Below are 23,495 nucleotides of genomic sequence, written 5' to 3' on the forward strand. Positions count from 1 at the left end.
AGCTTGCCCCATCTCTGGAGCCTTCTGTGATGCAGATAAGATGCTCACTCCCACACCAGGAAGTCGTTAGTCTATGCAACTCTGCTTCCAACAAACATATTAAAACAATTAGAACACATGGAGTAACATTACCTCACATCTGGAGAATGAGGCAATATAAATTCTAACTTCTATCTTTTAAGAACTGTATTTGTTTTCCAGTTGCTGTTTTTTTGTTTTTTGCTTTTTTATTTTTTTACTGTGGTAAGAACATGGCATGAGATTTACCCTCTTAACAGAACTTTAAATGTACATTACAATAAAGCTAACTATAGGCCCGTGGTGGCGAACCTACGACACGCATGTCAGCACTGACACATGTGGCCATTTTTGATGACACGCTGCCGCATGTGGCCGCATACCAGAGAAGTATGGGGCTGCATGCCAAGAAGGACGTTTCATCCTCGGCTCCTGCACGGCCAGGTGCAGGAGCCGAGGATAAAACATTTGCTGTAGTGTAGACACTGTGCTGGAGGTCTGTAGGCCAAAACAACAGAACTCCGACACAGAGCGTCTAGTTCTGGGACTTCCGGTTAGGCCGTTAGGGGATCTTTGACTCACTTTCAGCTGGTGGAGCAGGAAGCAGCGGAATGCCGCGGGGGCCCTGTGATCGTCATTACCAGCAACCACATAACCAAAGCAACCATCATCCAATCTACTGTCTGGGGTGTCGTGGATTTCTAATTGACCATCATTACTGAGATAAGTGAGGGGAAGGCTGGGAGAGGCGAAGGCCTGTGCTTTGGGTGCCGTTTCACACCATTAGAAATAGTGGCAGCCATCTTAATTTACATAAGATGCAACTTGCAGAATTTCAAGACAGCATCTGGGCTCAGGTATTTGTCGACTTGAGGTTAAAGCTTAAGAATCTGAAAAGGTGCCGCTTGGAGAATTAAGAGGAGTGCCACTACAAACAGGAACTTTGGAGTGCCTGGAACCGATTACCAGACACTTTTAGCACCCTGAAAAATATAGCAATGGCTTTACTCACAATTTTTCCCTCTACGTACTTTTGTGAGATCTTATTATCAGCGTTAAATAATATCAAAACCAACAAAAGAAATAGATTGACAGATGAAGTTAGTAGTGCTTGCTTGGGCTTGAAGTGTACAAAATACCAACCTTCAATTGAAGATTTAGCCAATGAAATTCAGCAACAAAAAAGTCACTAATAGGCAGGTTAGTTAAAGAATTCCCCGCCCCCCTCACTTATCTTAGTTCACTGCACCCCACAGAAGTTAAATAATATCAAAACCAACAAAAGAGACTGACTGACAGATAAACAAAGAAGTCACTAAGCAGGTAAGTTAAATAATTAGTTTTTGGTTTATTAAATACAATTATATATTACAATTAAACATTTTTGTTATTTAAACTATAAATACCGCGAAATTATGGTTTTTTTCTCAAAGTGACACACCACCTGAGTAATGCTCAGTTTTTTGGCGAATTTTGACACACCAAGCTCAAAAGATTGCCCATCACTGCTATAGGCACTATTTTTTTTTTTTATTTTTTTTTATTTTATAATTTTATTTTTTTAATGGGGTGACATCAATAAATCAGGATACATATATTCAAAGATAACAAGTCCAGGTTATCTTGTCGTTCAATTATGTTGCATACCCACCACCCAAAGTCAGATTGTCCTCTGTCACCTTCTATCTTGTTTTCTTTGTGCCCCTCCCACCCCCTATCCCTCTCCCATTCCCCCCTCCCCCCGTAACCACCACACTCTTATCAATGTCTCTTAGTTTCACTATTATGTCCCACCTACGTATGGAATAATACAGTTCCTGTTTTTTTCTGATTTACTTATTTCGCTTCGTATCATGTTATCAAGATCCCACCATTTTGCTGTAAATGTTCCGATGTCATCATTTCTTATGGCTGAGTAGTATTCCATAGTGTATATGTGCCACATCTTCTTTATCCAGTCATCTATTGATGGGCTTTTTGGTTGTTTCCATGTCCTGGCCACTGTGAACAATGTTGCAATAAACATGGGGCTGCATGTGTCTTTACGTATCAATGTTTCTGAGTTTTGGGGATATATACCCAGTAGAGGGATTGCTGGGTCATAAGGTAGTTCTATTTTCAGTTTTTTGAGGAACCACCATACTTTCTTCCATAATGGTTGTACTACTTTACATTCCCACCAACAATGTATGAGGGTTCCTTTTTCTCCACAGCCTCTCCAACATTTGCTATTACCTGACTTGCTAATAACAGCTAATCGAACAGGTGTGAGGTGGTATCTCATTGCCGTTTTGATTTGCATTTCTCTAATAGCTAAAGAAGATGAGCATCTTTTCATATATCTGTTGGCCATTTGTATTTCTTCCTGGGAGAAGTGTCTATTCATATCCTCTTCCCATTTTTTTATTGGATTGTTTGTTTGTTTGTTGTTGAGTTTTATGAGTTCTTTGTGTATTTTGGATATTAGGCCCTTATCTGAGCTGTTGTTTGAAAATATCATTTCCCATTTAGTTGGCTTTCTGTTTATTTTGTTATCAGTTTCCCTTGCTGAGCAAAAACTTCTTAGTCTGATGTAGTCCCATTCATTAATTTTTGCCTTCACTTCTCTTGCCATTGGAGTCAAATTCATAAAATGCTCTTTAAAACCCAGGTCCATGAGTTGAGTACCTATGTCTTCTTCTATGTACTTAATTGTTTCAGGTCTTATGTTTAGATCTTTGATCCATTTTGAGTTAATTTTTGTACAGGGGGAGAGACTGTAGTCCAGTTTCATTCTTTTGCATGTGGCTTTCCAGTTTTCCCAGCACCATTTATTGAAGAGGCTTTCTTTTCTCCATAGTGTGTTGTTGGCCCCTTTATCAAAAATTATTTGACTATATATATGTGGTTTTATTTCTGGACTTTCTATTCTGTTCCATTGGTCTGAGTGTCTATTTTTCTGCCAATACCATGCTGTTTTGATTGTCGTGGCCCTATAATAGAGTTTGAAGTCAGGTATTGTTATGCCCCCAGCTTCATTCTTTTTCTTTAGGATTGCTTTGGCTATTCGGGGTTTTTTATAGTTCCATATAAATCTGATGATTTTTTGCTCTATTTCTTTAAAAAACGTCATTGGAAGTTTGATGGGAATTGCATTAAATTTGTATATTGCTTTGGGTAATATAGCCATCTTGATTATATTTATTCTTCCTAGCCAAGAACAAGGTATATTCTTCCATCTCATTATATCTTTTTCGATTTCCCTTAACAATGGTTTATAGTTTTCATTATATAAGTCCTTTACATTCTTTGTTATGTTTATTCCTAAGTATTTTATTTTTTTTGTTGCAATCGTGAAGGGGATTATTCTTTTGAGTTCCTTCTCAGTTGTTTCATTGTTGGCATATAGAAAGGCTATTGACTTCTGTATGTTAATTTTGTATCCTGCGACCTTACTGTATTGGCTTATTGTTTCTAGTAGTCTTTTTGTGGATTCTTTGGGGTTTTCGATGTATAGGATCATATCATCTGCAAAAAGTGATACCTTTACTTCTTCTTTTCCGATATGGATGCCTTTTATTTCTTTGTCTTGTCTGATTGCTGTGGCGAGAACCTCTAGTACCACATTAAATAAGAGTGGAGAGAGTGGACAACCCTGTCTTGTTCCTGATTTAAGGGGGAAAGCCTTCAGTTTAGTGCCATTTAATATGATGTTAGCTGATGGTTTATCATATATGGCCTTTATCATGTTGAGATATTTTCCTTCTATACCCATTTTGTTGAGAGTCTTAAACATAAAATTGTGTTGTATTTTATCGAAAGCCTTTTCTGCGTCTATTGATAAGATCATGTGGTTTTTGTTCTTTGTTTTGTTGATATGGTGTATTACATTAACCGTTTTACGTATGTTGAACCATCCTTGAGATTCTGGGATGAATCCTACTTGATCATGATGTATTATTTTTTTAATATGTTGTTGTATTCGATTTGCTAGTATTTTGTTTAGTATTTTAGCATCTGTATTCATTAGAGATATTGGTCTGTAGTTTTCTTTTTTTGTGCCATCCTTGCCTGGTTTTGGTATGAGGGTTATGTTGGCCTCATAAAATGTGTTTGGAAGTATTGCTTCTTCTTCAATTTTTTGGAAGACTTTGAGTAGAATAGGAACCAAGTCTTCTTTGAATGTTTGATAAAATTCGCTGGTATAGCCGTCAGGGCCTGGACTTTTATTTTTGGGGAGGTTTTTAATGGTTTTTTCTATTTCTTCTCTACTGATAGGTCTGTTTAGGCTTTCTGCTTCTTCTTGACTCAGTCTAGGAAGGTTGTATTTTTCTAGGAATTTATCCATTTCTTCTAGGTTGTTGAATTTAGTGGCATAAAGTTTTTCATAGTATTCTACAATAATTCTTTGTATATCTACGGTGTCCGTGGTGATTTCTCCTCTTTCATTTTGGATTTTGTTTATATGAGTTCTTTCTCTTTTTTCCTTGGTAAGTCTTGCCAAGGGTTTGTCAATTTTGTTGATCTTTTCAAAGAACCAGCTCCTTGTTCTATTAATTTTTTCTATAGTTTTTCTGTTCTCTAATTCATTTATTTCTGCTCTGATTTTTATTATCTCCTTTCTTCGGCTGGTTTTGGGTTGTCTTTGTTCTTCTTTTTCTAGTTCCTTAAGGTGGGAAGTTAAGTGGTTCACTTGGGCTCTCTCTTGTTTGTTCATATATGCCTGAAGCGATATGAACTTCCCTCTTATCACTGCTTTTGCTGCATCCCATAGATTCTGATATGTCGTATTGTCATTTTCATTAGTCTGTATATATCTTTTGATCTCTGCACTTATTTCTTCTTTGACCCATTCATTTTTTAAAAGTATGTTGTTTAGTTTCCACATTTTTGTGGGATTTTTTTCCTTTTTTTTGCAGTTGAATTCTAGTTTCAAGGCTTTATGATCAGAAAATATGCTTGGTACAACTTCAATTTTTCTGAATTTGCTGATATTGTTTTTGTGGCCCAACATATGGTCAATTCTTGAGAATGATCCATGTACACTGGAGAAAAATGTATACTCAGTCACTTTGGGATGAAATGTCCTGTAGATGTCTATCATATCCAGGTGCTCTAGTGTTTTGTTTAAGGCCATTATGTCTTTGTTGATTCTCTGTTTGGATGACCGATCTAGAGCCGTCAGCGGTGTATTGAGGTCTCCAAGTATGATTGTATTTTTGTCAGTTTTTGTTTTAAGATCAATAAGTAGCTGTCTTATATATTTTGGTGCTCCTTGGTTTGGTGCATATATATTAAGAATTGTTATGTCTTCTTGATTCAGTGTCCCCTTAGCCATTATGAAATGGCCATTTTTGTCTCTAAGTACTTTTCCTGTCTTGTAGTCAGCATTATCCGATATGAGTATTGCTATACCTGCTTTTTTTTGGATGTTATTTGCTTGGAGTATTGTTTTGTAGCCTTTCACTTTGAATTTGTTTTTATCCTTGTTACTTAGATGAGTTTCCTGTAGGCAGCATACCGTTGGATTTTCTTTTTTAATCCATTCTGCTACTCTGTGCCTTTTTATTGGTGAGTTTAATCCATTTACATTTAGTGTAATTATTGATACTTGTGAGTTCCCTATTGCCATTTTATATCTTGCTTTCTGTTAGTTTTGTGTCTTGTTTGATCCTTCTCTTTCGTTTTTCTATCTTTTGTTTTTATTTGGTTGTATTCCATACATCTTTCCTCTATCTTTTTTATCTCATGTGCTTCTGTGGTGGTTTTTTCAATGGTGGTTACCTTTGAGTAATGAAAAGGGTCCCTACCCTGTTCATTGTAGCGAACTATTTTGTGAGTACTTTTGCACTCCATCGTCCTTTGCTACTGTTAATCTCCGTCTTCTCCCCCTCTTTCTTTTTGTTGTTGTCACAGTTTAAATTTGGTTTTATTGTGTTCTTCTTGGAGCTTTTACTTGTGGCTCTGTTTTTTTTTTGTTCTTTGTATCTGATTGGAGAACCCCCTTTAGTGATTCCTGGAGTGGGGGTTTTCTGATGATAAATTCCCTCATCTTTTCTGTATCTGTGAATGTTTTTATTTCTCCTTCGTATTTGAAGGATAGCTTTGATGGGTATAGTATTCGTGGCTGAAAGTTCCTCTCTTTCAGGACTTTAAATATTGGGGTCCACTCTCTTCTAGCTTGTAGAATTTCTGCTGAGAAATCTGATGATAATCTAATGGGCCTTCCTTTATATGTTGTATTCTTCTTTTCCCTGGCTGCCTTGAGAATTTTTTCTTTGCTGTTGGTTTGTGTCAATTTCATTATGATATGCCTTGGAGTAGGTTTGTTGGGGTTAAGAAAACTTGGAGTTCTGTTTGCTTCTTGAACTTGAGGCTTTAGTTCTTTCCACAGGCTTGGGAAGTTCTCATCAATTATTTGTTTAAGTATGTTCTCCATTCCATTTTCTCTCTCTTCTCCCTCTGATATACCTATTATTCTTATGTTATTCTTTTTGATGGAGTCAGATAATTCTTGTAGGGCTATCTCATTTTTTTTAATTTTTGAGTCTCTTTCTTCTTCTCTCTGTTGTGCCTCAAGTTGCTTGTCTTCTATTTCACTAATCCTCTCTTCTATCTGACCTGTTCTATTAGCTAAGCTTGTTACTTCGTTTTTCAGCTCGTGAATTGAGTTTTTCATCTCTGTTTGATTTGTTTTTATAGTTTCAATTTCCTTGGACATATATTCTTTGTGTTCATGGAGTTGTTTTCTGAGCTCCCTATATTGCCTTTCTGTGTTTTCTTGTATATCTCGGAGGATTTTTAGGATTTCTATCTTGAATTCTCTGTCATTTAGCTCCCAGGTTTCCAATATATTAAATTTTTTCTCCATAGATTTTTCCTCATCTAGCTGTGTTACCTCTCTTTCTTTTGTATCCATGATATTCGATTTTCTCTTCCTTAATGGCATCTGAGGGTGGTTTTGTTGATAGTATTAATGAGATTTAATAAATAATAAAAAGTTAAAAAAAATAAAAAAATAACAAATCAAAAAGAGTTGTTTTTTTAAAAAAAATTAATAATGAAATAAAGAAAAATAAAATAAAATAAAAATTTTTTTAAAAAAGGAAATTATTCCCCCCCTCTTTTTTTCCTCTCCTCTCCTCTCCCCTCTTTCTTGAGAAAATCTTGTGGTGGACTGTGAGTTATAACAAACAATGCCTGTGATGGAGGGCCTGAATTGGGGAAAAGTAATAAAGGGGCAAAAAAGAGAGAAAGAAAAAAAAAAAAAAAGGAAAAGAAAAAAAAAAGAGCGTATGGACCCACAAAAAGCAAATAAGGAAAAAATTTGGGTCAAGAATAAAATGATTTGCTTTTAGGTGTTGGTTTTCTAAGAGTTATGATGAGAGGAATAAGAGGAAAATGGAAAAATGGGGGGACAAATTAAAAACTTACTATTGTATTTAGTGGAACAAGAACTAGATAATATGGAGAGCCAGGGATGGGAGCATTGCTAGTGCGTTAAAAAGGTGAAGTAAAAACCCCCCAAAATGCCACAAACATAGGTTTGAGTCCCAGATAAGATAATTTGTTTGTTATTGAGGTTTGAATGAGAGGAGATGTAAAGGAGAAAGGAAGAAACTAATATAGAGGGAGAAAAGAAAGAGAGAGAGAGAAAAAAAGAGGGAACCACTAAAAGAAGAAAAAAGAAAGGAGAGAGAGAGAGAGAGTTAAGGGTTTTGGAGTGCAACCCTCATAGAGAGAAAGGAAGAGAAGAGAAATGATAATGGGAGATGTAACACTTATGGGTAGTGTAGTTCAGGGAGAGGAGAGAGTAAGACCGGTAGAGAGTTAATCGGCCAAATTGGAGGAGGAAAAAAAAGTCTCAAGAATGAAGATAAGAGAAACAAACGAACAAATATAATAAAATGGGATAGGTTATAAAGTCTGCAGATTATTCTTGATTTTGAGAGGTTATCTTCTTGCTTTTTCTTTTCTCTCCCTCTTCCTGGTCAGTGACTCTGTACCCTGGGTTCTGCCCCTTTGGCACGCTCAGGTAGAGGTGTGCAGTTGATAAGTCTCTATGGCAATGTCATGTATTGTGCTTTATTCTCGTTGGGAGTCGAGGCTCATTAGCATTTATAGGCTCCGACAGTGAGAGAGTCCGTGTTCCTGGAGCCTTTCTCCTAGTCTTTCCTTCCTCAATTAGTAGCCTGATAGTCCAGGTATGGGGTTGCTGCTGCCTCTGCCTGGATAGTAAGAGGCTCAAATTGCTGGCAACTCCCCACTCTATTTCCACTCAGCACAGGGCTCTGGGTAAGGCTCAGTCAGTCAGAGCTGCTAGCATAATCAGGCGGGCTTTCCGCCCACTCGAAGACCTCTGGCTCTGCCACTCTATCCGGTAACACAAGCGGGCGCCCACTTCCGGGGCGCTTGGAGGAAACTCTCACTCACTGTCTGCAACCAGGATATCTGGCCAGCAGTCTCACGCTCTGAGTGAAACCCCCAACCGCAGGGAAAAGTTGCAGCGTTGGAATTGAGTCTCGCTCCGTCCCCGTGTGCGGCTTTTGCAAGGCGCTGGGGCGGCCCGAGATTCCGCTTTGGCCCACACAAAGGCCCCTGACTCTGCCCCTCTGTGCGATAACACAGGCGCGCACTGCCGAGGCACTCAGAGGAATCGCTCACTCCTTATCTGCGCGCGCAAACCAGGATATGAGGCCGGCCGTGGTTCCCTCTGAGTGAAACAGCCTCCAGCACGGAAAATCTCCACCGTTGGGATTAGTTCTCACTCCCTCCCGTGCGTGGCTTTCCCAGGGCGCTGGGGCTGCCCAGAGACTCTGCCCTCAGCCCACAGAAAGGCCTCTCACCCTGCCTCTCCGTGGGGCAACACGGGCACCCACTTCCGCGGCTTAGGAAGAAATCTCTCTTCCACTAACTGCGCACCGACCAGGAGACCGGGTAAAATGGCCGCTCCGCTTGTCTTTCTTTGTTTGGGTTTGGCGCGAGTGTTAGCTTGTATTGCCCGGGTTGCCACAGGATCAGATTTTCCTCGGCTTGGATCTCTGAGCCACAGCCTGGTTCGGCCGTTTTTGCTGCGGCGGCCTGGATCTATTCACCCCCTTTGCCCGCCTCAGTTTCTATATTCACAGTTACCAGAAAAAGCTGCCCTGTTTAGGTTAGTGAGGAAGGCGGAGCATTTCTTACTCCCTATTTCCTTCGGGGTTTGGTTATATATTTAGCCAATTTTTCACTCAATCATACCTTTGGGTGTATTGCGAAGAATCTGGAAGCTCCAAGTATAGGTTTTTCTGTTTCTGGTTGAAGATCTTGTTGAGTTTTGGGGGAGATTTATCGGTATCGCTTCCTACTCCGCCATTACTCTGACGTCATCTCCTATAGGCACTATTTTTAACAGCAGTGCTCTTAAATTTGTGTATCTCGCATCACCGAAACTTTTTACCCATTAAACAGGAACTCGCTGTTTCTCCCCCTGGGAGCCCCTGGCGACCATGATTCTACTCCCTTCTTCCATTTGTTGGATTGTTTTAGATACTTCATGTAAGTGGGATCGTGCAGTATTTGCCTTTCTGTGACTGGCTTATTTCATTTAGCAGATAGTCCTCCATGCTCATCCATGTTGTTGCAAATGGCAGGCAGGATTTCCTTTTTTTTTTAAAGGCTAAATAATATTCCAGGGTATGAATATACCATGTTTTCTCCATTTATTCATCTGTCAATGAACATTTCAGTTATTTCTATGTTTTGGTTGTGAATAATGCTGCAGTGAGCAAGGGGAGTGGAGATATCTCTGATTTCAATTCTTCTGCATCTCTGACCCAGCTCCAAACATGCACACCCCAGTTGCCGGCTCAGCATCAATTAGATGTCCCACAGGCACATTGCCCCCAAGTACATTATCTCCTACCCCTCTAACTTGCCTCTTCTCCTCCAGGCTGTATTCCATATTCAGTAAATAGTACCAGCATCTACACTTAGCTGTTCAAGCTTGAAGACTGGGAGTTAGTCTTGATTTTTTTTTATTTTCCCTCATATCCTAGATCTAATTGATCTTCAAGTTCTGTCAGTCTACCTAGAGATTGAGTAAATTGAGCCCATTCGTTAGTTTTTGTTAAATATTTCTTGAGCAGCTACTATAGGCTGACACCATGTCAGGCTCCACCTTCACGGCTCCTCCCTAAGTACTGCTCACAATTTTCTCCCAATTGAACTGAGGAAATAGCTTCCCAACTAGTTGGCCTGCATCTACTCTTACCTCCCCTGATTCTTTCTCTACATTCTGTCAGAGATCTACTCCTTTGCGTAAGACCTTAATTATCTTCCCACAGAGCCCTTAGGGAAGAGTTCATGACCCAGCTGAGAAGGGTCTCTAAAATCCAGGCCCATCAAGTGCGGGTCATATCCCCTGTCATGTGCTGCAGTCATTGGTTGGGTTCCCCCAGAAGCACATTCTGAGACTGGGATTTGAGACCAAGGAGTTTATTTGGGAAGTAGTCTCAGGAAGCTCTGCTAGGAAGATGGAGGAGTGAGGAGGGAAGATAAAGAAGCCAATTCAGTGTGCATTAATGAGCTGGTTACTGGGAGATGGGTAACTGGAGTCCGGTCTCACCGGAGAACTTTGGGAGACTGTATATGCTATGGACTGAATTGTGTCCGCCCAAAATTTATCTGTAGAAGCTCTAATCCCCAGTGTGACTGCATGTGGAGATGAGGCCTGTAAGAAGGTAATTAAAAATTAAGGAGGGCCTATAATGAGATCATTAGGGTGGGGCCTTGATATAGTAGGATTAGTGTCTTTCTAAGAAGAGACACCGTGAGCTCTGTATCTGAGAGAACACACAGAGAGGCCACGTGAGGTCACAGTGATCTGGCAGCCACCCACAAACCAGGAAGAGAGATGTCACCAGTAACCAACAATGCTGGCACCCCAATCTCAGCCGTCCATCCTTCAGAAACAAATTTTGTTGTTTAAGATCCAATCTACAGCATTATGTATGGCAGCCTAGCTAAGACAGAATGCAACACCCTCAGAGTTGTCCCGCCCGAGGCTGAGGAAGCTGGGTCGGTAGTTCTCCATCCTCATTTGCCATTGGTTGAGGACTGCTCCTTAAGGCATTGATTTCCTGGCAATTATGGCCTGTACCATGCAGGGCTGGGCATGCTTCTGCCCTGTGTGGGCCACAGAAGTCCTCAATCTGCCTGAGGGTCTTTTGCTGGAAGAGCCTCAGGCTCTCCTGCTGAGTGCTGAGGGGTGATGGGCAGGGCAGTGCTGTCCACCACAGCTGCCAGGATGGACTCTCCCTCCCCTCTATAGCTCTCTTTGCCCTTGTGATGACTCATTCAGCTAATCTGTTAGCTCTGTAAGGGTGTAGACAGTATCTTTCTGCTTTACCAGTATACCACAGAGCATGCATGGCATGTCATAGATGCTCAACAGATATTTAGTGAGTGTTTGGATAAGCGAGTAAATGGCAATCCTTTTCAGAAAGTAACCCAGGCACATTGTGCTGTGTATTTGACAAATAAATTACACATGCAGCACAAAACCTCAATGTCACAGTGACATCTGAATCCCCACACTCACATAAGTCGCTGCTATTTCCTAAGTAACCAATTTGAGGCCTTCTGAGGCTTTCTACATAAAGCTAAGGCTGTAAATTTTTGTCTTTTTGCAACAAATGCAGTTCTAGCACCATTTTCCTGGAGCCGTGCCACTCCCCCGTGTGTGAGGTTAGGGAAGACAAGATGCACACAGCCCACCCGCACAACCACCACCAGGCTCTCGCCGGACTCTGTGGAGAAGGCCCCCAGCTGCCCATTAGCATGAACACAACAGGTGGGCCACCCGAGGGTGGAGGGGGCAGTGTGGAGTTCCGACTTCATCCTGTGAGCTCTGGAAGCAGTGGAAGGGTTCCCAGCATGCCAAAAGCAAGCCTTCAGAAAGATTAATGGAACAGTGATTGTTAGGAAGCAGAGGGATGAGGAGAGACTGGAGGCTGGGAGACGAAAGGGGATGGAAGAAGTCTGAGCCAACATGGCTGACTGTGAGACACTTTTGATAGTGAGTCACTAGGTCTGCTCCCAGAAAGACCTTCTTCCAAATAGCGGTCAGGTGTATGCCTCCCGGGCAGGAGACTGGAGGCTCCTTCTCTAAAGAGGAAACTCTCCATGTACTGACATTTGAAGACCCCAGCACAAGAAAGCAGTAACTAAATCCAGTATGACTGCTGTGCAGGAGGCCTAGAAAGTAATCAGCCCTGACCAGAGCAGGAGAACTCAGGAGTTCTGAGAGGGAGAGTGCCAGGAAGGAACGGAGCAAGAGATTGCTTGACATATTGTAGTATTTGGAAAATAATATAATAAGTGTTTGACAAGTCCAATCAAGCATTTGAATAGATTCATAGGAAACTGTGCAACTGGAAATAACAAGGTAATTGTTAACTCCTGGAAAAAGAAAAAGTTGCTTAAGAAATGAAACATAAGCCTGACCAGGTGATGGCGCAGTGGATAGAGCGTTGGACTGGGATGCGGAGGACCCACGTTCGAGACCCTGAGGTCGCCAGCTTGAGTGCAGGCTCATCTGGTTTGAGCAAAGCTCACCAGCTTGGACCCAAGGTCGCTGGCTTGAGCAAGGGGTTACTCGGTCTGCTGAAGGCTCACGGTCAAGGCACATATGAGAAAGCAATCCATGAACAACTAAGGTGTCACAACGAAAAACTGATGATTGATGCTTCTCATCTCCATTCCTGTCTGTCTGTCCCTATCTATCCCTCTCTCTAACTCTCTCTGTCTCTGTAAAAAAAAAAAAAAAAAAAAAGAAAAGAAAATAAATATCATAGTAAATACCTGCCTTAACAGTGCATAACATTTGCATGCTGTTTCTTTATATAAATAGAGACTAATGGTTTAACCAAAAATTGGAGAGAGAGGGGAGGTAGTAAGCAAGGTCATAAATTGTAAAAAACTAAATTCTCATCTACTGTACAAGAAATTAGTTTATGTTTAAAGTGATATTTTGAATTGAGAAAGTTCTATTTAATAAAGTTTTGGAATTTCCAAATACAATCTACTAAACATATTACTGGATTCCTATCTGAATATAAATCTAGATTTAAACAAATTAATAAGCATTGCAAACTGAGGGTTTCTAAAATAACCTTGGGATGGAAAAAGCCGTCCTAAGCAAGACACAACTGTAAAAGCCATAAAGGCAAATGATGGACAAGTTTTATATAAAAATAAAATTTATTGGGGTATCATTTGTTAATAAAATTATACGTATAGGTTTCACACATACAATTCTATACTACATCATTTGTATATTGCATTGTGTGTTTGCTACCCAAAGTTGATGGTGAGATTTGACTTTGAAAGAGCAACAAATTTAGGAATGATGAGAACCACCACAAATCAAGTCAAACAGAAGCAACAAACTTGAAGGAAAATATGTGTAACATATTTCAGATAAAAGGATTAATACTGTCTCCATATATAATTTTTAGTAGTTCTGCCTGGTTCTTTCCCAAATCTGTCTGATAAATTTTAAAATATCTTGTCCCTTAATCATACTTTTGATATTCTTATTTCTTTTAACATATCAAACTTATTTTATATTCTGAATATGAAAACTCTAATATCTGCAGTCTTTGTAGCTCTGATTCTGTTTTCCTGTTTTGGCTAATGCTTGCTCATTAACTTGTTTCCTGGTTTTTAATTGTGAATTCATATTTGTTGAAACCTTATACGTGAGAACTTTTTGAAACTTGGCTTAAGGGTTTTTCTCCAGGAAGTTTGTTTTTACTAACTAAATGCCTGAGACCATTAACCAACTCAGAACTGCTCTGAACAAAATTTAGATGTGAGGTTTTCTTGTGCTTCAAAAGCACATGGATTCTGGTTCCAAACCTGCTTGAGGGTTGAGCTTGTAATTTGCAATTCTCAGGGAACACTTTCCTTCCCTTCCTTCACTGTCCCCTGTGACGTAAGTGACTTTCCTGTCATCAGTCTTGCAAATCTGATCATGTCACTTCCCTTACTTATAAACTATAGACCCACTTATTTGTTGGGTCTCAACTTGAACACTACTTCCTGATGGATGCCTCCACTAGCTGCCTGCCCTAAACTAGATCAGGCCCCCAAACGCACACTCCTACAGAACCTTGTACTCCCCTGATAGCATTCATCACAATTAAAACCAATTATTTGTGTACTTATATTTAAACAAAATGGTAAATCTCCTCACCTCTGGCAGGTTCCATTGGGTTGGAACCATGTCAGTCACTGTCACTGCTATATCTCCAACATCTAGGGCCAGGTGTATATTTCTTGAATAATTAAAAGATGAATAAAAGTTTGGGAAATATTACTGTAACAGAATGAATCTAGTGAACAGCTTTGTCATGTTCTAGCCATGCGGATGTCTCTAAGCCATTCAATGTCTCTAAGTCTCAATTGCTCACTTGTGAAACAGGATTAATAGTATCTACCTCCTAGGACTGTTGTGAGGGCTACAGATGATACACCTGACAGGGACATTGGCAAAGACGGAGACTCAGTGAATGGTAGCTGTTACAATTACTTGCCAGACATGCCTCATAAGTTCCGAGGAATTGTGCCAACCAATTATTTTGAGCATATTTATACAGCTATTTCAAATAGGCAGTAATGTAATCATAGCATAAATAGAATAATTAATAGATTTCTGAAATTGGATATTAAAATGATATAGACTTAAAACTCAATAACATTGCTTTTACAAATAAGCCAGCAGAATGGTTTCATGGGTGCATACATATGTCAAAAATTATTAAGTCGTGTACTTTAAATATGTGCAGTTTATTATATGTCTGTTATCTCTCAGTGAAAATTTTTTTAAATAGATGAAAATTAATCTACAAACAATCAGTGGAATCAAATATATGAAATAGCTCTATGATTTAGGATGAAGTTTGAATGATTTATTTATTTGTTTTTAACCTGAAGGATCTGTCTCTATTCTTCAGCTTCAGCGAGAGGGCAGTGTGTTTCTTACCCAGTTTTTCTCTGTTTTCATTGCAGTTTGCACTGCAGTTTGACAAATGCTGACGCCCTCACTGCTGAAACTCCACTCCTCAAACGTAAATATTTGCTGAGGGTTAATCTTGCCTTAATAGTACAAGAGGAACCTTATCTCTATTTCAGAATTGACAGGTGCTTTTTATAGTGATGCCCTGAAAAATATGCATAATGCCAGGTTTTTGTAAGCTGGAATGATCTATCTGACTGATGAACTTGGGCCTCTTTCTCAAGAGTGACTATGGAAGTGTACCATTAATGAATCATGGGTATCTGCATGTGATTCAGCAGCCTGTATTTCTGCTTCTGTTGACACAGCAACAGTCAATTGTATCATTTATTTATTAATTGCAATCCAGTACACACTCTCTTGGGCTAGCCAGCCCAAAGACTGGTGAATAAAAGCCCGGGCACAGAACTGCAAGGTGAGCAAGAGCTGGAAGGTGATGCTTCTGTGAACTTGGCGAAGAACTTTGAGGCAGTGTCTTGGTTTGTATTCCCCCAAAAGTAGGCCGTGAGACAAGAACTTGGTCTGCAGGTATTTTATTTAGGAAATAATGCCAGGAAGCATAAATGAGGAGAGGGAAGGGAGAAATGCCAATAAAGGGTGTGTTAATGAGTCGGGTACTGTTATGGGAAACTGGACACATTTGAAAAAGTTTCAAAGTTAACCCACTGACAGATAGGGATGCTGGAGTATTTACCCACAAATTCATGTCCTCATTGTTTAAAAGATGCCCAGGAAAGTGGGGGCATTACACCCCCCCACACACCCCCCCCCCCACTACTTATGCGCCGAACAAGCTCTTGTTGGTTCAAGAATGTCCTCGGACAGAGACACCCAAGAATCAGGAGTCAGCAGCCTGCGTGGAGACTGCCCACTGCAGTGCAGAGAAACTCGGAGGTTGGACAAGGGGTCATGGGCTGGGACACCATTGTCATCTGTGCATGAGAGCTTAGGATCTTTGATGTGATAGGATATCAGTGCTAAGTGTGGAGGCATGGGTAGTGGCCTGGTTAGAGCGATGGGTTTCTAAGTTCCGAAGGAGGAATTGCCCTTTACCATTTTCCCAGAATGAAATAAAACTGATATAATGCATGATTAGTTGGTCAATTCAGTTGACTTTTCAGTTGCTTTGTGTCCTGTAGACAAGTGGCTCAGCAACCTCAGCATCACCTGGAAATTCCTCAGGTCCCACTGCAGCCTCGGGAGGTGGGACCCAGATATCCGTGACGAGCCTCCAGGTGATCCTGCTACACATTGAAGTTTGAGAACTCTGGATATATAGACACAACACTGTACAGAGAGTCTTAACTTTTATCCCGACCACAAGTTCATGACTGAGGATGCAGAGACCCGTCTGGTTTCCAGTCTTAGTTGATTATGAACTTGGACAAATTATGGGATCTTTATAGGTCTTTTCCAATCTGTTAAATGAGAAGTTTGAACTCTAGTATACTGGAGTTTCAAACTTTTTTTTTTTTTCTTTAAAGCAGTGGAATACTTTCCTCCAAAGAAATTTTACTTGAAACACCTGTATATGAGACAAAACACAGAACTCTTTGGTTGGGATAGTGGCTCAGTACCCTGTCTTCTCACCTTCCCTGTGACGGCTTCCTAAGCACCACTGTGGACAATTAGGGTTCTGAGAAGTGTGGTTTGAGAACCACGGCACTATAAAACCTTCAAGGTACCTCTGCAATATGATCTAAGACAGCAGGCTGACCTAACCATAGTTTACCTGATGATGATAACTGAGATAGATCTGGGAACACTAATCTTAGATTCAAAGTCTGGCTGAACCCCACCTAGCAGTGACCATGGGCAAGTCATGTAGCTTCCAAGGCCTCAGCATCTCATTTATAAAATGAAGTTAACTCTAATTCTTGTTATACCTGCCTTACAGGGCTGTGGAGAAGATCAAATGAAATTATATATGTGAACATAGTTTATAAATTGCTAAGTCCTTTGTAATTGGAAGAGATTATTGTGGGAAAAGTTATTCTTTCAGGTAGTTTTGCTTTGTAACTGGTGCCAAAGATAAGTAGAAACAGACAGTGAATGTAGATAAATAGTCTGTAGTTTCTCCTTTATCTTTGAGGGGTGCAAATATAGTTTTCCTTTTTAATTAAAAACCTGTTTACCAGGAAATATCACTTTAAATAAAATGATGCTTAAGCAGAGACTTGAGTTAACCTTTTAAGTCATTCTACAAAGCTTATAAAAATAATGTTTGGGGTAATACTATCTAAAGAAGAGATAATTAGTTTTTCTTAGCAATTTGCTACCCACATACTAATAGAAACAATTTTAGAATATGTCGATTTAGCATTTGCAGCTGCAACATGCTCAGAACAATTTCAGTGCAATATTAATTCATATTTATTTAGCTTTTTTTCCTCTGTCAGATGGGTGTTCTTGGAGAGATTCATTCATCTATCCCAGATATACCTGAAAAATAGCAAATGCTATGTGTTATGGCTGTATTTTGTCATTAGGGAAGTCATGAATAATTCCTTGTGGAACTTTTGGAAGATTATCTACTAGGAATGTCAAATATGGTGACTTTTGTTAGAAGATAATCAGATTTAAGACCCTCAGGGTGGCAGAAGGTCAGGATGATGTCTGAAAACTGTCCTCATAAGAAACAGATATCTGCTGGCCTGACCAGGCAGTGGTGCAGTGGACAGAGCATTGGACTGGGACGCAGAGGACCCAGGTTTAAAATCCCGAGGTCACCAGATAGAGCGCAGGCTCACCAGCTTGAGCACAGGGTTGCTGGCTTGAGCATGGGATCATAGACATGACACCCCATGGTTGCTGGCTTGAGCCCAAGGTCGCTGGCTTGAGCAAGGGGTCACTTGCTCTGCTGTAGCCCCCCAGTCAAGGCACATATGAGAGAGCAATCAATGAACAACTAAGGTGCCACAATGAAGAATTGATGTTTCTCATCTCTCTTTCTGTCTGTCTATCCCTCTCTCTGTCTCTCTCTCTGTCTCTGTCACACAAAACCCCTCCCAAAAAACAGATATCTGCCAATTACTATTTGTGGCCACTTTGAAGGCAGCTGTCACATGGTCCTACCAACATTTCTAAGCATGTCTTACTTTGCATTTCCTAAACACATTTTGCCCAACACCTGGATCTTCAACCTAACAATGTTGCATACTGGTCAGAACTCTCTGAGAAGGAATCGGCACAGCTTGGACAAGGTTTTCTCATAACCCCCTATCTCTGGGTGAAAAGGCTGTCAGCATTCCTGAACCTCAGAGCTGACTAGGCAGCCAGGGAGCAAGACCCCTCCATGTGTGCTCCTCCACTCATCCATCCACTCAACAGCACTAATTGTGGATCAGGCACGGTGATGGGACAGTGAACAGAACCGACAGGACTCTCCTGAGATCCATAGGTTATGGAGGGGCCGGGCAGGCAGGAGTAGGGTGGGAAGACAAGGAGCTATGCAGGGGAGCAGAGCGCATTTCAAATAGAAAGAACAGCATATAGGAAGGCCCAGCAGAGAGGCGTGGCGTGCTCTGAGGACTGAAGAAAGTCCACATGACCGAAGTGTAGGAAGTCATATGGGTAGTGAGGTGAGCCAGGGCCAGGTCATGGAAGACCTGTCAGTATGGGCATTCTTTCCCTCATTTGTATAATGATAGCCTGGTGCCAATCAGTGCTTCTCAGATTGACCCATGGGACCCAGGGGTTCCAGCAAGGGGTCTTAGGGTTGGCATGGGGGAAATGCCTCGGGGCTCCCACTTTTGCTTCAGTGAGAACAGCTTTGCTGATATCCATGCCAAATGTTGAGGATCCGAGTAAGACGGTGTTGGAAGACAGAGCTCTGTGGATTTAAGAAAACTGATTGAAGAACACCAGGTCCCCAGCTCTGACATCCTTGGATAATAAAAGGATTCTGTGCTGCTCCCTTGAGACAATGGTGTCCGAGTTCCTGGGGGATCAGCTAGTTGTCTCCTGGGAGCAGCCTGTTCATCCCTGAACACACACAGGGTATGGGGTGAGCAAAGGGTCCTTGGACTTTCTGTCCATTTTCCACAGAACTTTCAAAAGTAGTCCCTGAATGTTTCACTTTTCCACCTAACAGCTGTCTCTTTTTGTCAACAGGGTAGAGAAGCCTCCAGCAAGCCTCACACCTGCCTTCAGAAGGAGCCAGTGCTCCGTACTGCTGAGTTCCCCTCCGACTGCAGATGCGTAGCTCCAGAGACACACCGCCTACATGGGGTGAGACCCAGAACAAGGAGCACCCTCTCCTAACAGGAGAGCTCGCTCTCTGTCTTTACCCACAGCAGCTCCTAAGTACTGGCAGAAGTGTTTGCTTTCTGTTTCTCTCAGCCTTCTCTTCTCTAGACTCCGGCCCTCTAGACCAGCATTACCTGTTTCAGCTTCTCTCTCACCTGAGCTCCCTGGGCCTGACTTCTTGCCTCCTTGACCTCTCGCCATTGCCTTCAAGTCCGGGCCGTGGCTCTGAAGCCCAGCCTCTGCTCACACCTCCATGACATCTGCAGACCGCCCCTGCCCAGCCAGGTGAGGTTCTGCTTCCTCAGATGCAGAGTGGCCCGGCCATCTGCCCACGCCCTGACACACAGCAGTCACAATTTAAGGAATCATTTGGGATACTACCTGAGAGGTCCTGCCTGCCCGAGCCCCTCCCAGCGAGAGCCATGAGATCCATCCTCAGGGAGACTCAGGCCCCCTCATTTCTCCAGTGAACCGAGTAAGCAGCGCTCCTCGCAGCTTCCGGTGCAAGCAAAGCCCCTGGGGTCAGGCCAGAGGGGATGCTCTGATTCATTAGATCTGGGGTGGGAGCAGACAGCTGTGTTTCTAAGAAGTTCCTGAGTGATGTCAGTGGGTCATAAACTACACTTCGAGGAGTGAGAAGGAGGATGTGTAGTCTAGCAAGCCCACTCTCACCTGAGGATAGGTCTGGAATAGGTTTTCCTTTGTTGTTGTTAAACTTCTTTCTGTGGTCATTGCTGTGCTGCTAAAATCCATTCTTTACTTTCAAGGCACTTTTATAATTTAGTAGAAGAAAGGTGTTTATTTTGAGCCTATCTACTTTGTATAACTGCATTCTCATAACATCCGTATGAGATTATGATTATCCCCATTTCAACATGAGGAAACAGAGCCTTAGAAAAGTTAAGACTTTTGTCAAAGGTTCCACTGATGGGAAATGACAGCCTGAACCCCAGCGCTCATCTTTCTGGCTCTGTCTTCATGCTTTCCAGGTTCTCTTAGGCACCTTTTTCTTATTCTTCCTGTGTTGCCCAAATGCTTTCAGCTGGGTTTCTGCCTGTTTCCTGTCTCACATTTTGGTGTCAGACTTTGAGTCCTGCTCCAAATCCCAGATAACTTGGCTAGTGATCCTGCACCCAGTTCTTTCCTCCTCACCCACCCATCCCCCACACTGATTGCCTGGAAATGTAAAACATTGCTTCATATTGCAAAATACCTTCTAAGAATTGGCCAGAAGAATATTCCCTTTCCTCTGCAATTCACTCTCATGGTTCTTCAGCATTTCAAACTCAGCGTCAAGCGCTTCAAAAAGTAAATAAGCTACGTAATAGTCATCATGAGCAAAGAAGGAAGTGGCACTAATTATACAAACTTCATTCTCTGACCTCTTAATCCAGGACAGCATACCTAATGGTCCAGGCATCCTTTCCCTGAGGATGAATAGAGCAGCTGGTAGAGCTCATGATGTGACTTGTCCCAAATCCCATCTCAGCTCTGTCAGTCTCTGCCAAGGCTCTAAGACAGCGGAAAGAGTGGGATGGTGTCTGGGGGAGTCGTCTGCACATAGACCACCGGAGCTCTGGCCTGTGGTCATGGCTTTGACTTCTCTAGTCCAACCCATGCCCTTCTTACCCGGCCCCTCTGAGCAGGGCACACTTCTCTAGTAAGCAAGAAACTGACTTCCTGTAGCTCATTTCTTCCTATTTAATTACTCAGTGAAGGGTAGGGGGAATATTAGCTACTGCCTCAACTGTTTATCTTACTTAGAATGGCAGAATTTAGCAAGAGTTAGGAATTGAATGTATCATTACCATTTCTCACAGAAAGTTGTAATTTTTTCTTTGTTACTCAATGCAACCCACTCTAGCCCAAGACACCCACTTTTAGTGAGAAATCTTTAACAAAATTCTATAAATCATTCCACATACCCAGACTAACACATCTTTGGACTGATCTTCTATAGACCCTAGTCACTTTGAGTGACACCTGTTACTTGTTTAAGGGTCTCTTCCCCCCCCCCTCACTTCCCTGCCCGTATACTCAACCTGCACAATTCAAGATGTGCAGGATGGACAAACCTGCACAATGCAATCCCCAGTGTGCCTGGGATCTCCTGAGCCTCTTGCTGCCTGCAGCTGGACCCTTGGATTGCGCTTCCGCCATCCTCTTCCCCTGGACTCCTCAGGCTGCTCTAACCATACCATGGGCGACAGCTCTGCAAGTCACTCAAACTCTGTTTGCACCTCCCAGACAAAATGTAAACATGTTTATGGTCAGCAGTTTACTGACTTGTGGTTTTCTTTAATTCAAAGTTAAAGCCCCCTCAGGGTTTGTCATGGTTTCTTCAGATGTCCCAGAATAGTTACTTGTCTACTCTGAAAATGAAGGTGGCTGATGGGCTTCAACTGACTAACCACAGCGTAGATGTTGTCAACGCATAGATGCTGTGGGCTTGCATGGAATTCAGGCGCATCTTGAACACTTGAGAGTGTTATTTAATTTAGTGCCCTAAGAAGTAATCCGAAGTAAAATGTCAAAGCTTTGCATGAATATTTTCCTTTTGGGACTCCATTCAAGTCTAGAAAACTTTGTGGTCAAACTCTGTAATTTTTTTTTTTTAACTTACAATGCTGACTATATAATTGTAAAGATTTCCAGGCATTCTTTGTTGCAAATTATTTTGAAACCAATGGCAAATGCTTAATGTTATGGATAATATTGGCCACAAATTAGTTTTGAAATTAAAAATAAAGAAAAAATAAATTATTTCATTTTAGATATTCAAAACCTAACAAATTAAAGTGGTTTTTTCTTACCTTTTCTCAAGTCCACTTTCTATTTTTTTGTGTTAGAAAAATTTAAATGATATTAATGTAGGAATTATCTGACTAAAGACTATACACACTGATTGCTGCTAGCCTATTCAGATCTCTAATTTTATTGTGTGAATATCAGCAGGCAACATGTACTTAGTACTCTACGGTTATTATCACAACTCAGAAGATACTTTAGAACTCAACCCATTTTCAAATATTCATCAGTAATTCATTCATTCAACTAATATATAGATAGTGTTTACTATGTGCCAAAAAATGTTCTGGGTTTGAGGCCTTAAAGTGATGAAAAGAGAGTATAGTGTTTCTGCGTGCATGGAGCTTATATTCTAGTAGAGACTCAAATGTTTGTTAATTGAATAAGTGACTAAATGAGTGAGGTTGGAGAGAGGAAGGAGGCTGGGACTGAGCTGGACTGTAGTTAGAGGAACCAACAACAATTCCTCATATTGTCTGAGGGCTTAGAGGGAGCCAGAGGAAGTCAGTTCCAGATGCCTGACCCAGCTTAGTGACCTTGCACATTCTCCCTGTACTCACAGGCCCTATAAGAGGCTCTGTCTCCAGGTTCAAGTGCTCAGGAAGTCAGTGCTGCTTTCACCTCCATCCTCCTTTCTGCTCCCACTTGCTCTGTAGTGTTAGCTCCACTTACAGGTTCCCTCCCTCTTTGCTGGCTCCTTTGGACTGATACTTCTTTGCCCTGTTTGTTGATTCCCTTCCTTGCCTTCATCCCTAGATTCTCTCCTTGGGATCCCTTCTTACATTCCACAGCTACTGACAAGCCCTGCCTTAATCTGAGCCCGGATCTAGTTTCTAATTGGGGCCCTAGCACCCCTGACCGAACAGGAAGAACAGATGGCAGGGCCTGGGGCTCAACAGCAGCACTTTCCAGACAGTGGGTGCTCAGATCTAGGCTGGCAAAGGGTTTGTTTGGGAGGACTATGAAAGGGAGGAGGATATTGGCAGGAAAAGATCAAGAGTTGAGGGATTCAGGCTTGGTGCTCTCTCTGGCAGAGAAACTACAGTGCAAAGCAAAAAGTTAAGATGAGATCCAATCTTGTAAAAGGCAAAGTCAAGGCTAGGGTCGTGGTGGGCACATGGGTGCACACCAAACCCAGGCTGTGTCAGTATTCATTCCTGAATCCATAACTGGGAGTCTGAAACCACTGACCTGACAGTCTGGTTCAGGCTGAGACTCACAGAGTACTGGCTGAAAACACAGACTTTAAGAAGAGACAGAAGAGGGTGTGAGTCACAGCTCTGCTACTTATTAGTTTTATGACCTTGGGTAAATTGCTTTACGTTGCTGATCCTCAGTCTCCTTACCTGTAAAATGGGAATGGTAACACCTACCTCAAATG

General features: G+C 41.5%; 1 long non-coding RNA gene across 2 annotated transcripts in view; it reads left to right on the top strand.

Annotated features, from left to right (window-relative positions):
- The window catches only part of LOC136320534 (uncharacterized), a 31,628-nt gene that overhangs the window by 5,172 nt on the left and 2,961 nt on the right, over positions 1 to 23,495 (top strand). Inside the window, exons 1-2 of one of the 2 annotated variants that reach the window (XR_010728354.1) lie at positions 15,048 to 15,110; positions 19,172 to 19,288. This is a non-coding gene — a long non-coding RNA (uncharacterized lncRNA). Of the gene's footprint in view, positions 1 to 15,047; positions 15,111 to 19,171; positions 19,289 to 23,495 lie in introns of those variants that run through there. The other variant, XR_010728353.1, reaches the window with a different exon arrangement.

Source organism: Saccopteryx bilineata, chromosome 1, assembly GCF_036850765.1.
Source record: "Saccopteryx bilineata isolate mSacBil1 chromosome 1, mSacBil1_pri_phased_curated, whole genome shotgun sequence".
Taxonomy (NCBI): domain Eukaryota; kingdom Metazoa; phylum Chordata; class Mammalia; order Chiroptera; family Emballonuridae; genus Saccopteryx; species Saccopteryx bilineata.